Below are 19495 nucleotides of genomic sequence, written 5' to 3' on the forward strand. Positions count from 1 at the left end.
ATGTTCATTGTGAAATCATGTAAAATTCTTGGATTTCTTAGATGTGCATTCTCAGCACATCCTATCCTTTCAAGATAAGATAAGGACTAACTGAGGACTAACTTTCACTTCTCTTTTTATATACAACCCGCAAAGCCTCAAGATAAGGTAAGAATCTTGGATATAGTTTACAAAACTTAGTTACAACTGTAACAACAGCTTCCCTCTTTCCCCTCCAAACAAAATCATAACATCAGCATCTACTGCTCACAGTACAAAATAATTTGTATTGAAATCACCCTTTTCTACAGTGCTTCCATGTGAGCTTTCTTCTGTTGTCACAAATTAAAAGTGAGGCACCTAATGAGTAGTGCTGCCCATGGCAATGAGATCTGAGCCTTGGCTTGAAGACAGTAGAAAACTAATTTTCATACAGAGTAACCTTTCTAAGTGTGGTGCTGGCTGAGGCAAATTGAGATAACTAACTGTATTGATTAGAATCAGCCTTAAAGATCGATGTTTTTCAGGGGAAAAACAAAGAAAAAGGACACTTTGGGATATTGGAAACTTAGGTTCTTGTCAGTACACCTATTGTGTACAGCACAATCCAGCTTCTGTTTTGGACTCTATAAAAACTACTGGGTGAAGTTAAGGAGTTTCTTAAGAAGCAATGTAATAGAAGGAACTGAAATGTAAACATGGCTGGATTGCAGTTTGAGGTATGTGCTGTCAGCAGTAGCCAGGAACAAAGTAGTGATAAGATATAAAGAGCTAAATATTTGGCTAGGAAATGCAATGAGTGCAGTAAAAATTCTTCCTGGAAAGGGTTGTCAGGCATTGGGACAGGCTGCCCAGGGAAGTGGTGGATTCACCATCCCTGGAGGTGTTTAAAAGGCGTTTAGATTAGGTTCTCAGGGACACGGTTTAGTGCTAGAGTTAGGTTGTGGTTGGACTTGATGATCTTGAGGGTCTCTTCCATCTGAAATGATTCTATGACTATTTCTGCATTACAGTCCACCTCCTCTTGGGCCTTGTCTTCATGGGAAACTACTGTAGAATACACAGAGGTATGAACATTGGATGCAAGAGGTATTCTGCACAACATTTTTTCTCACCACAATTATGCATATACTCACCCCCCACCCCCCCCCCCCTTTTTTTTTTTTACTTATTTTTGGAATTAGACTAAGTTTACCAAACAACCCTGTGAAAAAGCATCCTTGCATTATAAAAAGGCAAGCAGAAGGTGAATTGGGTACTCTGCAATCAGCTTTGTTGCATACATATGGGCCATAAAACACCCTTAGGCTGTGATGTTTTGAGGTAGGTTCTTAAATCCTCAGTTTAAATTTAGCGTCAAGAGGTTTCTGGAGCCTAAAGACCTTTTAATATCTGGCCCCTAAATGAACAGCTTGGTCCTCAAAAGCCGAAGCACCTTAGGCATTTCTCACTGACTTAAATGTGCCGTAGGACTTTTGAAAATCAAATCATAGTGGGCATACCAAAAATAGGACTTCAGGGTTCAAACTGCACTTCTCTTGTTTTGAAAGTGTTGATAAATATCTGTAATACAGAGTATCTCTCTTCTGGGAGGCTCCCAATACTCTCACAGTCCATCCAGGGAATGAACTGGGTGGTCTACTCCACTCGGTTTCTCTAGAGCTGAGCACACCACATGCAGTCTGTACGCAGGTTTTGCAACAGGTCAGAGACACTGTAGCTCAGAGGCAGCAACGCTGTCTGCAGGGGAGCAATGCAGCATCTCTGCAGCCCACTGCAGAAACCTGGCGTGAATCCCAATTCCTGACTTCTTTAAGTAGCTGTTCTTCCTGCCAGGACACAAGCACATACAGGCTGGAAGTGGGGAAGGGGTTAAAGCTTTCTTTTAAACCCTTCTCTCATTCAGGTCAACCCTTTTACAGTCACACCAGGTTCCAGGCTTCATAAATTCAAATTCCCCTTCGTGCTGATAGGGTGGTGCATCTTTAAGTACCAAAGATGAGGTCATCTTCTTTTTATAGAAACTGAAATCATCCAAAAAACTGCACAGCAGCAGGCTGACTGCATTTCTCCAGCAGCACGGAAAGAGCAATATCTGGGAATTTTTTTCCAAATGAAAAGAGAGCACATACCCTGCTAGATCTTATCTTGAAATATGGCTCCTAGACTCTGCTTTTATTTCTTTGAGAGAACTGAGAGTTTGACTGGTTTTATGCTATTACTTCTCCTGTCATTTAATACCACCCTTACAGTCATGGAAGTGAAAACCAGGTCTTTCTTTTTCCACTGGCTATCATGGAGAGATAATTATGACACTTTGAATCTCATCTCAGAAAGGAGAAATCTGTTGCAGTTATGGAGCTATTACTGGTCATCAAGATAAAGCACTAAAGCCCACGTAGAAGAGTGTGCCACCCGAATAGTGTTCGTTATCAGATATGCACATAAGAGTGAATAATTTTCATAAAAAAGGACACACGTAAACTCATGTAGAGACACAAACAGATACATACTCACATAGGCTGAGTCATTAGCTGGTTGAGCAAGGCCAGGCAGAGGCCAGAACTGGCATTCATTCCTGCAATAGCAATGATAACGTCACAAGGCATGTTTACAGTCATGGCTTGCCCCCTATAAAAATTCCAAGAACGTATTCTAAAATTAGAGTACCACAGGTGTATCCATAAATCAAAGTAATGCCTACATTTTAACCACACATTTCGAAAGCTAAGTGAGGTCACTTTTTTCCAGCTGTTTTGTACCTTACATTGCTTAGCATAAGTCATGCTAGAATCAGCTTCTCTCATGGTTCTTAGTTTTAAGCAAAGGTTTGGTAGTTTCATGCAAGAACTGAATATGTTGTGAGGTTTGTCTTTGACTGGTTTCATACACCATAGCTTTGCCTGGCAGAGCAGAAACAGTCCTTAAACTCAGGGAAAGCTCACAGAGAAGTGAAGTTATCTGACCAGCAACACATGTTGCATCAGTGGTGGCCAGAGATCAGGTCTAGGTCCCCAGACTGGCAGTCTGGTATCTTGTTCACCAGACCCTGCTGCTTCCCAGTGCCAGTTCAGAGGACAGGGTTCAAACAGGATTTTAATATTTGGTTTAAGTGGGACGGGAGGTGCTGGGCAGTGAGATGTGTTGAAGGTCTGTGAAGGTCTTTACTGGTCTCAAAGTGGCGAGGAGATGAAGCGCTGCTCTGGTGTTCAATGGCTTGGGTCTGGATCCCATCTCTCAGTCACAGAAGAAAGAAGATGGCCATGTAGGGTGACAACTATAAGGAAGCATTTCTCCTGTCATTAATGAGCCTAGACTGTGACAATAAATAAATGCCATGAGACAAGAATACATACTGGGCTGCTGGATCCTCATACAGACCAGAAGGAATCTGGGCAGTTCCTTAGCCAAGTCCGTTTCGGCAATCTTAAACTGCTCCACAGCTTAGAAGCCCCGTTCTGTTGAGACCTGTGAATGAGTGACCAGTGTGACAGGCTGTAGCAGGAGATGTGGCCACCCTTCACCATCCTGCAGCACTTCAAAAGCCACGTTCTGCAAGATCATCTGGGGGAAATGTAAAGCAAGGGACTGGCTGAGAAAAATTACCTCACCCAGTTTTCAAAAGCAGTGTGTTTGTGTGTATGTGTGCACTCCTCAGTAGATTTTTATGGGTATATTTGCTGAGTTTCACAATGTTACAGGCAAACCATTGTAGTATAGTATTACAGTATAGGGAGTCCTATTAGGAATGACATAGATCATAAAACCACAAAGAGAAAAAGGTCATTACCGTAGGAAATAATACCCTATTTCAGAAATGGAGCTCACATGCTATCTATCCTTTCAGTTTTGGCCTGCATAAGCCTCTTAAAAAATCAGCTGTGAAATTTCACTCCACCTTCATTAACAAGCAAAACCCAAGCACACTGCAAGCTATGAAAAGCAGGTAGTCTATCTGAGACAGTAAATATAATAAATCTTTAATATTACTAACACATGACCACTTGTAGACTGGCACAGCTCCATTGGTATGTAGTCAATACATCCCAGCTGAGAAGCCAACCTTAATATCTTATCCCAAGGACAGTCATAATACAGTCACTATCAATTTATAGAATATTTTGTTTCTTCTTCCTGTCATTTTTGATCTATTTTTTTAATCAAAGGGAAAGCCCTCCTTTTATGTGTTTTTGTATGAAACAAAGTGTATGTGATGGATATATATGGTGGGTTTGCATTTGATTAGTTTATTATGGTCGAATTCTCAAAGTTTATTTACAGCAGGAGAATGTACTTGAATTGCAAAAATATCAGAAATGTTCAGATTGCAAAGTCAGTCTTTCATTGTATCCTATTTTCATTTTAATTTGGGCTCTAAGTTAATTCATAGAAGATGGATTATGACCAGTAAATGGAATGATTACTGATACCTTACTGCATCTTCAGTAATCATTGTCTGGCCTTCTGTCATACTATGATGACTTCTAACTCATTCTACCATGGAATAATCAATAATCTTACAGAAATTCTTATAGTTTTTATCATAACTGTGTCTTATTATTTTAAATCCAGTAGCTGTATTTTCATACAATTTTTTAACGTGAGAGTGATATATACTCGTTTAACATTGAAAGCTTAATGTACGGAAAGAATCACACAAAAAATAACCCAATTACACTCATCTGGAGTACTCCATATAAGAAAGCAAGAACTGTATAATTTTCACCTCTTTTGCATTTTGTGTCATTTGTTCCAGGCACAAAAAGTGTGGACTTCAGTTTCAACTGATCTGATCTTCAGGAAACCATATTTATTATACTAGATGCATTCTTAGCTTCTGCAATATCTGAAGCACATATATTGTAGACTAGCTAGTCTACACAATCCTAAAGCAAACTAAGAGCACCTCCAGGTTGTGAGGCAAGTGTAAGAAATAGATGCATGAAGTGACAAAGGCTGCTTTCAGGTCTCACACACTGTGTTAGCCCAGGCATTGCAGAACTTCTGAGTTGTGCTTGGTTTTTTTCTCCTGCCTTTTTTTATGCCACCCCCAACATTTTAAAAGTGTTGACCAAGATGACTTAATATGATGATAAAAACTCAGTAAAACTCTGTAATTTTTATACACACAAGTCATCATCAGGTTTAGAACATCTCAATATGCTGCACAGTGCTCTGCCACTTCACCTGGAAGGAGGATCACCACTGTGGTCGGTGGCCACCCCTCCTGTGGACCTGTAGTTATCAGGATGTTACTGTCCTTTGACAATACATTCAACAGCATTTGTGGGCAGACAGTGGAACAACAGGGCTGAAAGGAACCAAACTCACATGGAAGACAATATTCCCTTGCAATCACAGACAGCCCTTCTGCTCGTGTTCATTCAGCAATCCTGGCATTTCTCATTTTGTTCTGCCAATTGCCCAACGCCAGCAGAAAGATATTCCTTGTGATTTGCTAACAGGCAAAGATAATGACAATCGCTACATCTGTGTGATTTCTGCACCTTCCAGTCCATTTTGGTAGTCAGGTGGAACCCTGGTCAGCCTAAGGCTGGTTGCTGCTTGCACTGTAGCCCACTTTTCAAGGTTTAGGAAAATTGGTGTAGCCTTTAAATAGAAGTATCATCCTACCTTTATGGTTATTACCCAAACTGAATGGGTAAAGTGTTTGAGAGTCATTTACTACTAACAAAATTAATATATAACCAGGAAACCAAGCAGAAGTAGGAGAGAAACCCCAAGCCAGATAACAACAAAGAATGAGTGTTCACGTACATGTGAATGTATGTTTAAAAGATTTTTGTATCTTTCCATTGTTTTTTCCTAAAAAACTGTCATTCTATAAGTTACACTATAGATTTAAAGCAGTCATTTCAAAGCCATTCCATTAAATAATTACCTTTTTTTTTCCTGCTGTCTAGCTAAGATACTGACTGTTGTAACACTAAAACAAATGTCAATAAAAGGAAGGTATAAAAGGAAGGTAGAGGAATACATATGGCCTCTTGCCACTGAACAATTTTAATAGCTCTAAAATGAAAAGCTCTGGCTTTTTTGTTAAGGTCCATCGTGTTGCACAAACAAAAGAAGGGAAGGGAAGGGAAGGGAAGGGAAGGGAAGGGAAGGGAAGGGAAGGGAAGGGAAGGGAAGGGAAGGGAAGGGAAGGGAAGGGAAGGGAAGGGAAGAGAAGAGAAGAGAAGAGAAGAGAAGAGAAGAGAAGAGAAGAGAAGAGAAGAGAAGAGAAGAGAAGAGAAGAGAAGAGAAGAGAAGAGAAGAGAAGAGAAGAGAAGAGAAGAGAAGAGAAGAGAAGAGAAGAGAAGAGAAGAGACATAAAAACAAAGCCCAACATGACTAACCTTCTGCCTTAATTGTGTCAGGCTAGTAATAGCTGAGCTGCTGCAGAGCTGTGCAATGTACCTCCTTTACAGCTACGCTTAGAGTGCAGTGTGCGTGTCATTAGGCGATGACATACTGCTCTGGGCTGCTTATCATACTGGCGATATCAGAGCAGGAAGAAGCGCTTCCTGCACTGCCCACAGGCTAAGCTCATAATATCCTGTTAAGACATGATACAAATGCTGAGCCATCACTGCAAGACAGCCACGGACTGAAGCTGGATAGTGGAAGAGCTAATGGTCCAACTTCAATGCCAGGAGAGCACATTAACTTCCATTTTCTTTGACTGATACAGAGTTGGAAAAAATGAAAGTTATCCCTTTAAACTGCATTTACCCAGAGAATAAGCTTGGTCAAGTTCTGATCTCAATTCTTTGTGATCTTGCCATGTTGTAAGTTCTGATTTTATAGGTAGCTGATATGAGAAAACACTCAGAGCCATTGTCCCCTTTAGCAAACTAAATGCAGCCCAAGTCTGAACAGATTTCAGCTGGACAGCTGTGGCTACATTTTTTCGGTGAAACACATGGCAGAGCAGCTTCCAATATAACATAAAGTTTGGGTGAACTTGCCTAGGCACAGTTCCCTGCTAATGCCATCAAGTCTGAACTAGCTTATTTTAAGCTACTTGTGGTATTTCTACACATTATAGACTGTAGACATATGGAATTATTTGATCTATAATTATAAGCCAGATTCAGCACTGTTCTTGTATAGTTACTTAACCAGTACAGAATAAATAATGCAGCCATTTTGATTTGTTGTTATTTTCTGTCAACCTTCCATAACGAAAAAAACATGCACAGAGATGATAAGTTATGTCTTTGTTTCTTTCACTTGTTTGAAAGCCACAAACCGTCATGCATTTGTCTCTCCACATACAGGAAGTTACCGCTTCCAAAATAGTTAGCCAAAATTCAGAGTTGCAGGTTTATTTCCATTTGAATCAAATATTGATGTCATAAGGAATGTGGATTTTTTTCGAGGAATTTTGTTTATTCACAAAATTTCATCTAGACATCTGTGAAAGGAAACAACACTTAAACATTTCTTTGATCATGAAGAATATAAAATATACTTCTCCATGTTTTCTCATGCTCTTATCAGTACTTTCCTACCCTGTTTTATATACACTCTGCTATAAAGTATCTTAACACTTTCTACAATCCACACGCCATTTCTTCAGCAGACCCTCCACTGTGTGCAACTGTCTGCCATGGGGAAGGAAATATATTTTCGTTTTTCTTCTTAGTATATCTATTTATTTTGATTAGTTTTGCTATAAACTTTGCATCAGATTCACCTAATAGCAGCTATTAGCATCTTTCTAATTTATTTAATTATGGTAATGAAATACATTAGTGTATTATAGCATAGAGACTATGGGAAAACATATTTACCGTACCATTTCGTTGAAGAACAGAAAAACAATTACTTGATATTTTTGCACACAGGATATTTACTTTTCTGCAGAAAGGTTCTTATGTCTATGAATCAGTATAAGTTTCAGTAAATATTTCAAAACTGAACCAGATTTTCAAAAAGATCAGAGTTTTACCTGACCAACACCAGCAAATCCTTACATTTTTCAGAGTCCAGCAACCACAACTAACATTTAAATTTATAATGAGTTTTTTGAAATAAATCACTGCCAGATATATGCAACATTTTTGAAACCCCCACTTAGCTGTGTGCATTGAGTTACTGTGAACATCCTGGTCGAATGATGGTTTAAGCTGTGTGCTCTGCAATGGCTGGCTGTACCAGTGTGAACTTCATGTACAAATCACAACCTGTCAGAAACTTCCTCTCAAGTTTAGGATGTTGATTGTCCTACCTAATTCTTGCTTCTTCTACACCACATATTTCCACAAAAACATGCTGAACAGGCACAGAAATCCATAGCCTGGATTGGCTAGGAAAAGAAGTAACATTTTCATAGACAATAAAAATATAGGGTCAGGATATAGCCCTGACAACTGGCATGAAATTGTCCATACAATTTATATTGTTAGTACAATCATTTGTACACTTTCAGCCCAGACCAACAGTGGTCTCTCAGACATCATGAGCAAGTTAACACAGCTCAGAGACCATTCCTAGTAGGGAAATTTGGAAGTACCCATATTTGAATGGTAAGAGTATCTAGCTTTGAGTGCAGACTCTCAAAAAGTTGACCTTGGCCTCTGTTATTTACTAGTGCAAACATAGAGATTAAGCCACAGAATCCATAAGTCTTTATCTGCAAAAAAATTAAGGGGACAACTCTGAATTGTCATAGCCTCAGTTCAAAATTTTGGATGTTTCTCTTGGCTGTTGAACCATCTTGACCCATCAAGTTTGCCTTTTTTCCTTACTTAAGTGGCATTTGGCAACCTTTTTCAATCCTACTTAAAATCAGAAAACAAAACAAGAAAACAGGCAAAACTTCAGAACTTCACAAAGCACTCAGTTGAATATGGAGAAGTATTTCACTATATGTTTCTTCTTCTTGGTACATACCAAGCATTTGAAGTTAGAAGCACAGGAGGATTTTTGATCACTTTCAGGAGTCACATTGTGGTATTGCATATATTCTCTGGCCCTTTTCATGAGAAAACCATGAATCCAATATCCTTGAACACCACTAAATTCACAGATGTTTGAATGCTAATCTCATGGGTGCACATTAGAGGCTCTCTTCAGACTGTCACCATTACTAACAAAGGACTTTAGTTTGAATCACCAAAGGACACAAAAGCAGCCATATAACTTTTCTTTGGTCGGAACCCAGGTGAACTCCATTTCATGCTGCTTTTTCCTATATGAGGGAAAAATTACCGCTCTTCAGTGAGTTTTTTGCCAGTTTCCTTCAATTACTGTTATTCTATTGACAGATTCAAGTCACTCAGCTTTTCTGATTTCATATTTCCACAGTCAACAAGCTCTCCTGCTCTTAGCCTCTTTCTATCCCTTAACCTTTTAGGATTCGCAACAGGTTCAATTAGTCATCTAAAACACTGCAATGTCTGTTAGAAGGTTGATGTCTAGCATCATTCTGCTTAGGCCCAGTTGATCATAGCAATGTCCATTTGTCAAGGCAAGTGCCAAGGACCATTTCTGCTATCTATGTAATTCCATGTGCTCAGGAGCCTCATGGAATTCTTTGTTGTTTCATGTCACCTTTGAGACAGTCCTATGACTGGCTTGATTTCTTAAATTTAGTAGATACTATAAGTTAAAGATGCTGTGTCTTCATGGACTGTTAGGACAATTCAATTCTGTTACCATACTGTTTCCTGAACTTAACCATGCTACAGTTATCAGTATTTTCTTTGCTCTCAAATATTATAATATGCACCAGTTAGTGAGCCAACATAGGAAATCTGAATAGCCATGCATCATGGATTGCTCCTGAACATCTAAGACATTCCAATAAAATTAACATCAAAAGTGCTGTGCTCATTTCTTCTGTTTCTAAAGTCTTCCTCATTACAGGAGTGGATATTAATGAATGATAAATAACCCCAAGGTCTTCTACCTCAGAAAAGCACTTCTCTGTCAACTGTTTTGGAAACAAGTGAAAACATCATTAATGTGATCTATTCATGACTCTAGAAATGGGATGAGACATCTGGATGCGGTTGCCTAATATCATTAGCATCACTTGTCATTTTGACCAGATCATAAAAATCTAATATGAGACAAAATTATTTTTCATACAGTTTTGACAGTGCAGTACCAAATCGTGTTCTTACTGGCAATGGAAGGAGCCAAGTCCTACTCCACTGCTGGGCTGAGAAGCTAGATTATTTTCTATCGATAGATTTGTCCTTCCAGAGCAAGATACAGACATATTAGAAGCAAGGGAAAGCTTGTATTGAAGTTCCCCTGTATATATCATTCACTGTTTAAATAGGGAGCTTCCTCCTTTTTAGCATTACTATTCTGACACTGCCTAAAGGATCCACCATGCTAAATGTATCAGCGCTTACTGTCTAGAGAAGTTTGACACAGAAGAGGTTGGACAGGGAACAGGCACACTGGTCTCATCTGACTCATTCAGGACTGGCCAACATGTCAGTGACACAGCCAGGAGGAGAATCCAGATTTCCCACATTCCCAGCTTGTGAAGGGATTTCTGCTCTTTGCCACGGATGGATTGCAGAGCCTCATTGCCTTGCCGTAATGCAAAGTGACGATCATAAAACACGCAGCAGAACAGCACACGCTGCGAGGCACCCAGTAATGCCTTTAAGGACTAGAAAATTATCTTGCTGCATCAGGTATGTTTCTGTGGAAGGTGGAGTTTCTGCAGATTTAACAAGGAACAAACTGTGAATTCATCTATCCTGAATGTTTGTTTTTCAGCCCATATTAGAGACGTAAGGCTACTTGCAAGTTCTAGTCTAGACAATTTTGAATGCATTAGAAGCATTTCCATAGTGTCCATGCTACTGTTTTGCATTTTGCTGTGCTCTTCATCTGTCTCTGTTCATTTTCTCTTGTTTTATGGTGGGATCATACAGTCTTTAAGGAAGAGTTTGTATTTCTGTTGTGTTTTTGGAATATTTAGCACAAAAAGCATCAGGTAATAATTACCACTATTATGGCAAAAATAACATTTTTCCATTATAGCCAGAAAATTTCCTGGTGTTACTCACAAAACTATCTCTTTATTGTTCTTTTTCCTTTCATTCACCATCTCATTTTCCTTGCATGGTTATCCATTTTAGTTGCTTGTAAGAGAGCTCAGGTTCTCCGTTGCCTAATTTTTTTCAGGCATTATCTCAACCTGAGAGAGAGGACACTCTGTGAGGTGAAGACGTATATTTTCAGAGTGCTCCTTAATCCCTGGTGCACATTCAGGATGTGGAGCTATCACCATGGCAGAAAAATGTTGTACGGCTCTCTGATAGAAAGTTGTTTTGTTGATTCTCTCTCTTCCTGAGGAAAAAGGAGAGTAAAGAAATAAGGGAGTTTCTGTGAAATATCAGCAGTCCCAACAGTCCAGTGCAGCTATATATATTTTTAACCAAAATCTCTTTTTAACAGAAAAGGAATACATTTAATTTGAAAACAAAACCTTCTACGGAATTGGTAACATATATTTCAGTTAGCCCACGCTGTCATCGCACCCCCTCAGTACTGGACCATTTGAGCAGCAGACCCACACTCCTCTAGACCAACGTGAGTTCCAAAACAAAGCATCCTACTTTCAGGCTGATGTATTTTGGTTTTGAAAGCAAACAAAACCAAAAAACAACCAACAAAAAAAACCCACAAAAAAACCCCAAACCAAACATTGACTATGGCAACCTGCTGTATATTAGGTTGTTACATATACCTACCACTTGCAATAATAGCTTTTATAATGCAAGATTATGACATTTGTTGCAATGACATCAAACCCTCATGCTCCTGAGGGCTAAGAGAATATTGCATCAAAACTCCTTTATATTGGCACATGGTCTTCAAAATTGAAAACCTCTCTGGGGTGACACAGTGGTGAATGACTGCCAAACATATCTCTTGTCAGGGTGCTGAGACAGCTGGCTGCTCCGCAAGAGGACGGCCATGAGCTACTGGGGATCCCCATGGGGCTGGCAGGGCAGGGTCCTGACCAGCTAGAGCCTGTCCCACTACCCCCAGCCAGGGAACAGGGCAGATTTGGGGGGCAGAGGGGGACAAACCCAGATCATCAGGCAAGTTTATGGCAACAGACTGGAAAATCAAGACCACAAGTTTGAGTCAGTGTCCAGATCAGTGGGGTATATTGCCAGGCCTCAGCTGTGAGCCTCAGCTTGAAAGCAGCTCCCAAAAGCAGTGTGAGGAGCCCTCACTGAGGCTTCTCAGCAGACATCTTCAGAGATAACCTCTGCTGAGGCTCCTTATCTTTCCTTCAAAGCTACCAGCTACATCTACTCTGGGCTGGCCTTGAGCCCCTAAAGCCCCAAGGCTCTCACAGCTCTCTCAAGCACCTTTTCAATTTTTATGCTTTGTCAGCTCTCTGCTTCTTTTCAAGGCTCTGCTTAGTCATATTTTTTTCCTTTGTGCGCTGTTAAGTCTGTTTACATTTTTATTATACCTCTGTAACATTTGAGGCTGTGGTACATGGCACTTGAATTCAACTACAGCAAGTTCCCCAGGCTGAAGGTGCGATCCCCTGGTGTTTTCCTGATTGAGTACCTTTCAGTGAATGTCTTGGGAGGTAAGTTCAGTAGGTGTTACTGCTCACTAGTTTGAACTTCCCCTACTGAGCTTATTTTTACCTTGAATTCTTTCTGAACTCTTCTACAGCTTCAGAGGCTGGCATATAAAACAGGACAGAGAGCGTTCTCTGCCCTCTAGATAAACTGGCACAACTGACATCCAGATAGCTGAGCTCCCTTATCCTCCAGGACATGCTGTCACCACCACAAGTCATTGTCCTGTGCAAGCCCCCAAATTACAGCTGGGAATCATTTCCCCAGACTGAAGTTGTGCTGGTGACTCTTACCAGTACAGAAGAGTTTTGTGGCACGGTTCAGGGCCAGTATCATGTTTGCCTGCTTTGCCAGTAAAGATGTGGAAAAACATTTCAAGAGTGAGCAGACTGAGCTGTAAACAGGTTTCCTTTCTCCCACGAGTTGCAAGATTCATCTAGCTTTGACAAAAATGTTGGAGAATGGAAAAAGAAAAATAAAAGAGGGAACGAGGCTTGCACCCAACTATATGGAAGACAGATTTTTGCTGATGAAGTGTCAAGTGACATCCAAGTTATAGCAAAGACCTGAGACTTTGGGATGCTATTGTAATGCCAATTTATTTATCTTGATTACTGCCATGTCTGATTTTTTTAAAGACTTCTAACATCTAATTTCTAAAGCTTTATGCATAAGGAATGACTAATCTCTTCAGAACAGGGGCTATCTCTTCCTTTGTGCATGCATAATAATTAGACCCAGCATAACTCAGAGCCTCTAGATGTTGCATGGGAGACTGGAGCATTCAAAGGCATGGCATTTTTCCTTTAGTTTAATTTTAAAATATTGCCCTTATTCTTTTCATACTGCCCAACAAATGAATATGATCTTTCTAAGTGGAATTGTCCCTTTCTATCTATTGCAAATACAGCTGTGTTTACATCTCTGAGCATATGGGCTTTACAAAGGGAGCCCTGACCCAAGCTTATCTGCAAAGGTGCAAGCAAGCCACTATAATAAAGAGTGACATCAAACCAGCTCATTAAGAGCAACTCTGGCAGTTATCAATTACACTGTTGAATGAAAGCATTTGTCAGAGGTAATATAGAGCCAGGCACCCATGAACAGACAATGAAGCACTAGCTAATTACCTACCAAGTCTTTCCATCTACTTGATAAGAGTTTGGCAAATAGATACAGCATGTGAAATCACCATTCTGCAGGGACTTAATGCTCGCACTTAGAGACATTAGCTCTTCCTGACAGGAAATTGCTTTTCTCCCTTAATGTTTCCACAAGGAGCTAGTAAGACGCAGGAAATACTTCTGTGCATTTGGCATCTGATGTTCATAAACCAGCAGTCCCCCTAAGCAGCTAGGAATTGTTGGCGCACACAGTAAATTTTTTAGACTCAAAGCAGCCACAGCAGCACCCCTTGGCACTCCTGACATGCAACACTTACTAGATAAAGGATTTTCCAGGAGAGAAGCTGACAGCAACAATGGGGGTGGATTGAAAAAAACCAAAAAAATTGTGTGAAAGACATTTGCAATACACTTTTTCTTTTGGCCATAGGAATAAAATTCATCTTTCAGGAGTGAAAAGTTTCTGCCTGAATGCATGACAGCAAGTAATCACACATAATGCTCTACAAGTAATTAGAACTGTGAAATTCAAATTTATGTTCTTCAGCTTATTTATGTTAAATATGCTAAAAGAAGCTTTTATTTTTTTTCCTAGTGGAAAGAGGCATCTCACTTTGTGAAGCTCCTTAACTGTCTGTTATTCCATTACAGTGCATCAGAAAAAGAAAGTTGGAGGAGTTAGAAGCATGTGGCTTTCAAAAGAAGGAGCAATATTACCTAAGAGTAAAAGGAAATGCCACGGTAAAAGTAGTAAAATGGAGATCTCAAGGATGAGTGATTTCAGTAATGACTGGACAGCAGCACAGGGAGTGAGATGAAGAAGAGGAATAAATGAAAAGATGTTATCTTGATATTTAAAGACGTTTTCCTATAGGTTCCTCTGGAACAGCAGTAGGTAAAGAAAAAAAGTGACAGAGATAAAAACCAGCCATTAATTTCATTACTCATGACTCAAACTTTCATGATTTAGGATAGCATTTTTCAGCAGGCTGTACATTTATCGAATGTGAAGATGTTGAAAAGTAGACATTTTAATAGATCCTGAAAGCATTAGTTCCACTTCAGCTCCACTGAAAAGTCTGGCTCCATATGCAGCATACACTTAAACTGTTTCATAAAGTCTGAGCTTAGCATTGTCCCCAGCTATGAATGCCAGTGACAGGAAACACTAGGAACTTGGCTTAGATCTGTTCATATCAATAAGCTGGGAAAAGTTAACAGGTTGTGGCTCTTTGCTTCTGCAAAGTTCAGAATTATTTTTAAAAATATTTGCTTTCTCTCAATAGGCTGCTTCTGCTGAGAATTTCAAAATGCCAGCAACTGTTAATTAAGCATTCTGCTAGTAACACCACACACTTACATGGGTAGGGAACCCAGAGCTCAAAAAAAGGTGGGTGGCACTAAGCACACTCTTGTCATTATAATTTGTGCACACACCTGGTATGTCAGTGACAAAGGGACAAAATGACAGAGTCTTCATATTTTTTGTCACTGTTCTAGCTCTTCCATAAAGCTTATGCCCTTTGTTGTCACTAATTACACCTATGTAAATAACTAATGTCTGTGCTGGAATATACCTACTACTCCTCAGATTCATTTCACTATATGCAGGTGGTCTTCATAAAGGCTGACTTAACTTTAAGTCTAGCTTTCTTTCATAGTCATTATTAGAATTTCAGATTTTTTTTTCCCATCAAAATAAGTTATCTTTCTGCCTCAGAATAAGTCAATAAAACAGATAAGCAATTTGTGTCACCAAGGCCAATGTAAAGCTTCTAGCACTTTCTTACTTTATGGATTTAGTGGCAAGCAGCGAGGCAAAATTAGTCTAAAGTAATACAGACTAATCGGATAGTTTAAGTGAGATACCAGTTTCTGGATCCATGCAAAAAATATTATACCATCTAGATTCTTGGTTAGTCAAGAATTTAAGAACTAGTGCATGGTATTGTTCAAGACACATTTGTCAAGACTACTGGTCCGGGTGGCTAGGTGCTAGCCTTCTGGCAAAACACATTCTTGGTTATAGACTTTCCCCGACCTCAAAAGTCTCTGTCCTTCCCTCTGTTGCTGTTCACCTTCTCACTCTGTTAAGTTTTGCGTTAAGTATGGATTAGCTTTTTGCAAATATGTACTCTGCTTGGATCAGTAATGCCCAAGGCTTCTTGAAATGTCCAAGTCTTATCAGGATTCAAGTCTTATTTATATATTTTCTTATGTTTCACCTTGTGAAGATGAATTTGCTTCATTTTACTAAGTATATGTTCATTTTCAGAGGTACAGTTGATTCAAATACAAGGCATAACTTGCCAGGCATTGCTGTACATAAGATACTGCATAATACACTAAAAGCACAATGTGTGACTATCAAGACATATATAGTCTGAAACTTAGGAGGTAATTCTTTTTTAGGTGGATGAAGAAAATTTAGGATGATTTGGAGTGATCATAAATTGTTGTTGTGAACTCACTAGATGGGTGCCAGTTTAAGAAATACATACATATTTCTCTGTTTTCTGTAAGAATAGCAGATCCCATGATTTATAGAAACATTTATTGAAAGGAGTATGGCTAAGAGTTCTCAGAAGTAACAATCACTCCTGGGCACTAATAAATGCTTTACAAGTCACTAAACAGTTGAGACCATTTTCACAGCTGAAGACTATAGCTACCTTAGCTAAATGTGACTTCTCAGTTCACCACTGGTGAATCATTAACATTGGTGGAAAAGGAAGATCTCATCGAGGCAACTGAATAGGCTTAATATCTTAGCATCTAACCTTGAGCTAGTGCTGAGAAAAATGCATGATGTCATCATGAAGATACTGAAAATCACCAACATACTGTAACAGTTGGAGACCCATCTTGAAAGTAACATTCCCATTTTCACAGGTTTCCTTCCACCCACCTCTGACCAAAATAATGATCATTATGTTTTGACCCTGAAGAGAGAAAAGGCAAAATTTCATGTATGTTCCTTTAATCATGAGTAGTGCCTTCAGCCTTCACCTTCTCTGTTTTGCTTTACAACTTGAACATAACTTCTCCTTCACAAAATTAGACATTGAGCTTCTTGCACATATAAATGCCTTGATGCCATTGTAAGAGACATTTACTATCTATATTCTACAGAAGCACATAGGAAAAGTATTAAGCTTAAAAATCACAAGATGAAGTCCTGACCTCACTGACACCAAGGCAAACTTTCACCTAAGGTCTTCTTAACAATAAAACTGTTTTTTCCTAAGCAGGAAAGAATTTGCCTAATTTGAAACTTGATTTCCATAATTCATGTACTATATAATATTACATGTATATTTATACAACTACCAGAATATTTTGCATAGGTGAAGAAATATTCTAATTAGATGTTAGTGAAAGAAGAAGCTCTGAGCAGAGTTCAGCCAAGTGATCTGTAGAGAAAACCTTTGTCCCAGAGGTTAAGAGTTTAAAATTACCTGAATTGCCTTGAATGTAGTTGTCCCATTCTGAATGTTTGCTTAAGTAATCATGAATCCAAAGAAAAGCAACCATACAGAGTGCTTTATCTAGGGCTGCTGCTCATGCAGTTTATTAGATCACTCCAGCTTATAAAAGCAGATCTTCTGGAGAGTATTGCTTTTGCTCTCTACTCACACGTTCTTTCTTATTTTGTGTGTTATTTTAAACATTAACTAATGCTAATTATACTTAATACTGAAAGACTAATACAACTATACAATATAGTAAAATCAGCCTTACATTAAAACTGCCAAAATAAAATTACTGTCCTATTACAAAAATTGTAAGCTTTTAAAAGACACTTCTGGTTAGGTGTTTCTAAAAATAAAAGATTCAGTCATTACTAGTTGCATTCATGCAATTGTTACTCATTCTCAAATTTGATTTTGCCCCTTCATTTCTGGAAGTGTACACAAAAATTCATGAGTTTAAAATCTCATTTCCAACTTCCAATATAATTATTTAGAATTACCTGCTGAAAGTTCAGCTTATTTTTGGAAAGTTAACACACATCTTTTCCCAAGAGAATTAAGAAGTTAATCACTGCATTCTTTGTAAACTGCGCATGATTTGATCGCTTCTCTGAACAAGTAATTTATTTTATACCCTCTATTAGTGTCTGTTAGACTTTAACTTTCTCCTTAAGGCAGGCTGAAACCTGTTCTTTGTGGTTACAAACAGACCTTGCAAAAGCCTTCAGCCTCACCCAAACTGGACAGCAAACATGCAAGATCCCAGCAGCAGCCAGACTGGTACAGCTGGTGTTAAACAAAGGCAGTTCACAACCCCGACTCATCTTGCTTAACCACTGCAGACTCGCCAACCAGTTCCCTTCAACCAGGCTTGTTGTCTCACAGGATACAGGTAATACTTGAGCACTCTTTTACACATTCAGAGTTCAAAAAACTTGCGTCCCTAAGAGGTGGCGAAGATTTACCTATTGCTGCCTATGCACTCAAAACCTGCAACATACATATAGCCTAAAGAGGACAGGCACATGAGGACAGATAAAGTAAACACTTCAAAGAACTTAGCAATATATTAGCATCAAGTAGCACTCCACTGAAAAGCAATGCCGAGTGTGTCACTGCTTTGGACAGACTTCGCAGCAGATATGTGGCCTGTGCAAGCCACACGCTACCTCTGCTGTCTGAGGCAACTTCCCAGACACTTCAGTTTTCTCAGCAAAATCCTGTACCCTGAATGCAAAGCCTTGTCCAGACTGGCAAGGTGTCCCCTTGCAAGGGGCTTGCCTTTACCAAGGGGCTGCCCTATTTCATCCTAGGCAAGAGCTTAGCTATGTAATTTAAAAAAAAAAAAAAAGAAAAAAAATTAATGAATTCCTACCTGGACTTCAAATTTGCTGAGCTGATGGAGGGCTTGGGGTGGGTTCATAAGAGGTGGGTTGTTTCTGGATACAATACAAGTACAGTTCAAGAAAAACAGTGAAACATTGATTCTGTGCAAGGAGCTTATGAAACTCACAAGCCTGTTATTACAAAGGCCACAGTTCACATCTCCGTCCTATTAAGATAATTGCACTCTCAGGAGCAGCACAGGAGCAATCTAAGATAAAAGGCTCAGGTGCAGAAGACTCAGTAGTTTTGCCTGCAGAAAAGAAGGATCAGGCTGAACTGAAAGCTATTCATACAAGTTCAAATATGTTTTACTCCTCCAATGCAAGACTGAGCACCTCTGGCTTGCATTCAGCATACCTTGTGGCAATTAACTGATAAAAGGAGTGACAGGTATGACAAAAGTAGTACAAAGAAAGAGGGAGGGACAAAAGAAAGCTAAACAGGTAGAACACCTCTAACTTCAGAAATACATGACCTTAAGTACTCTGCTGTGCATTCTGGGGAATAACTACAAAGAATAATTTTAGCTGGAAAAATCTTGTAACATTGTATAGATAAAATTTTCAGAAGCTTTAATCATAAATTTAATCTCTGGAGCAAAATTTGTCCAGTTCTGCACACTGGAAATCTCCACAAATAACTTCAAATTATATTTCAAGCTGACCAATTTAATACAATTTAAAATGGGAGACGCAGACCTGCTGTGTCTTAAGCCAAAATGCCTTGATGCAGTTAGAGAGGCAATTACGTAGAAACGGCAGAAGAAGTTTTTGCATATAAATTCACTGGATGGCCCACTGACCCACGAGCATGCATTCAGCAGAAAGCAACAGACTGTTGAAGATGGAGTTGCCCCTATTTATCCTATTTATGACTAAAATATGATTAGGACCTTTAAGCAAATTGCTTAATCTCTTCAGCACAAAACTGCATTTTACGCCCTGTGTCT

The 19495-nt window shown here is 39.2% G+C and overlaps 1 long non-coding RNA gene across 1 annotated transcript; it reads right to left on the bottom strand.

Moving 5' to 3' along the window:
* Window positions 1-852: 852 nt before the first annotated feature.
* LOC308042228 lies at window positions 853-6410 on the bottom strand. The gene is made up of 4 exons (XR_013922332.1): window positions 6339-6410; window positions 3336-3447; window positions 2493-2557; window positions 853-1029 (listed from the first exon to the last, which is right to left on the bottom strand). It is a non-coding gene; the product is annotated as an uncharacterized lncRNA (long non-coding RNA).
* Window positions 6411-19495: the final 13085 nt, after the last annotated feature.

Source organism: Nesoenas mayeri, assembly GCF_963082525.1.
Source record: "Nesoenas mayeri genome assembly, chromosome: 1".
NCBI classification, from domain to species: domain Eukaryota; kingdom Metazoa; phylum Chordata; class Aves; order Columbiformes; family Columbidae; genus Nesoenas; species Nesoenas mayeri.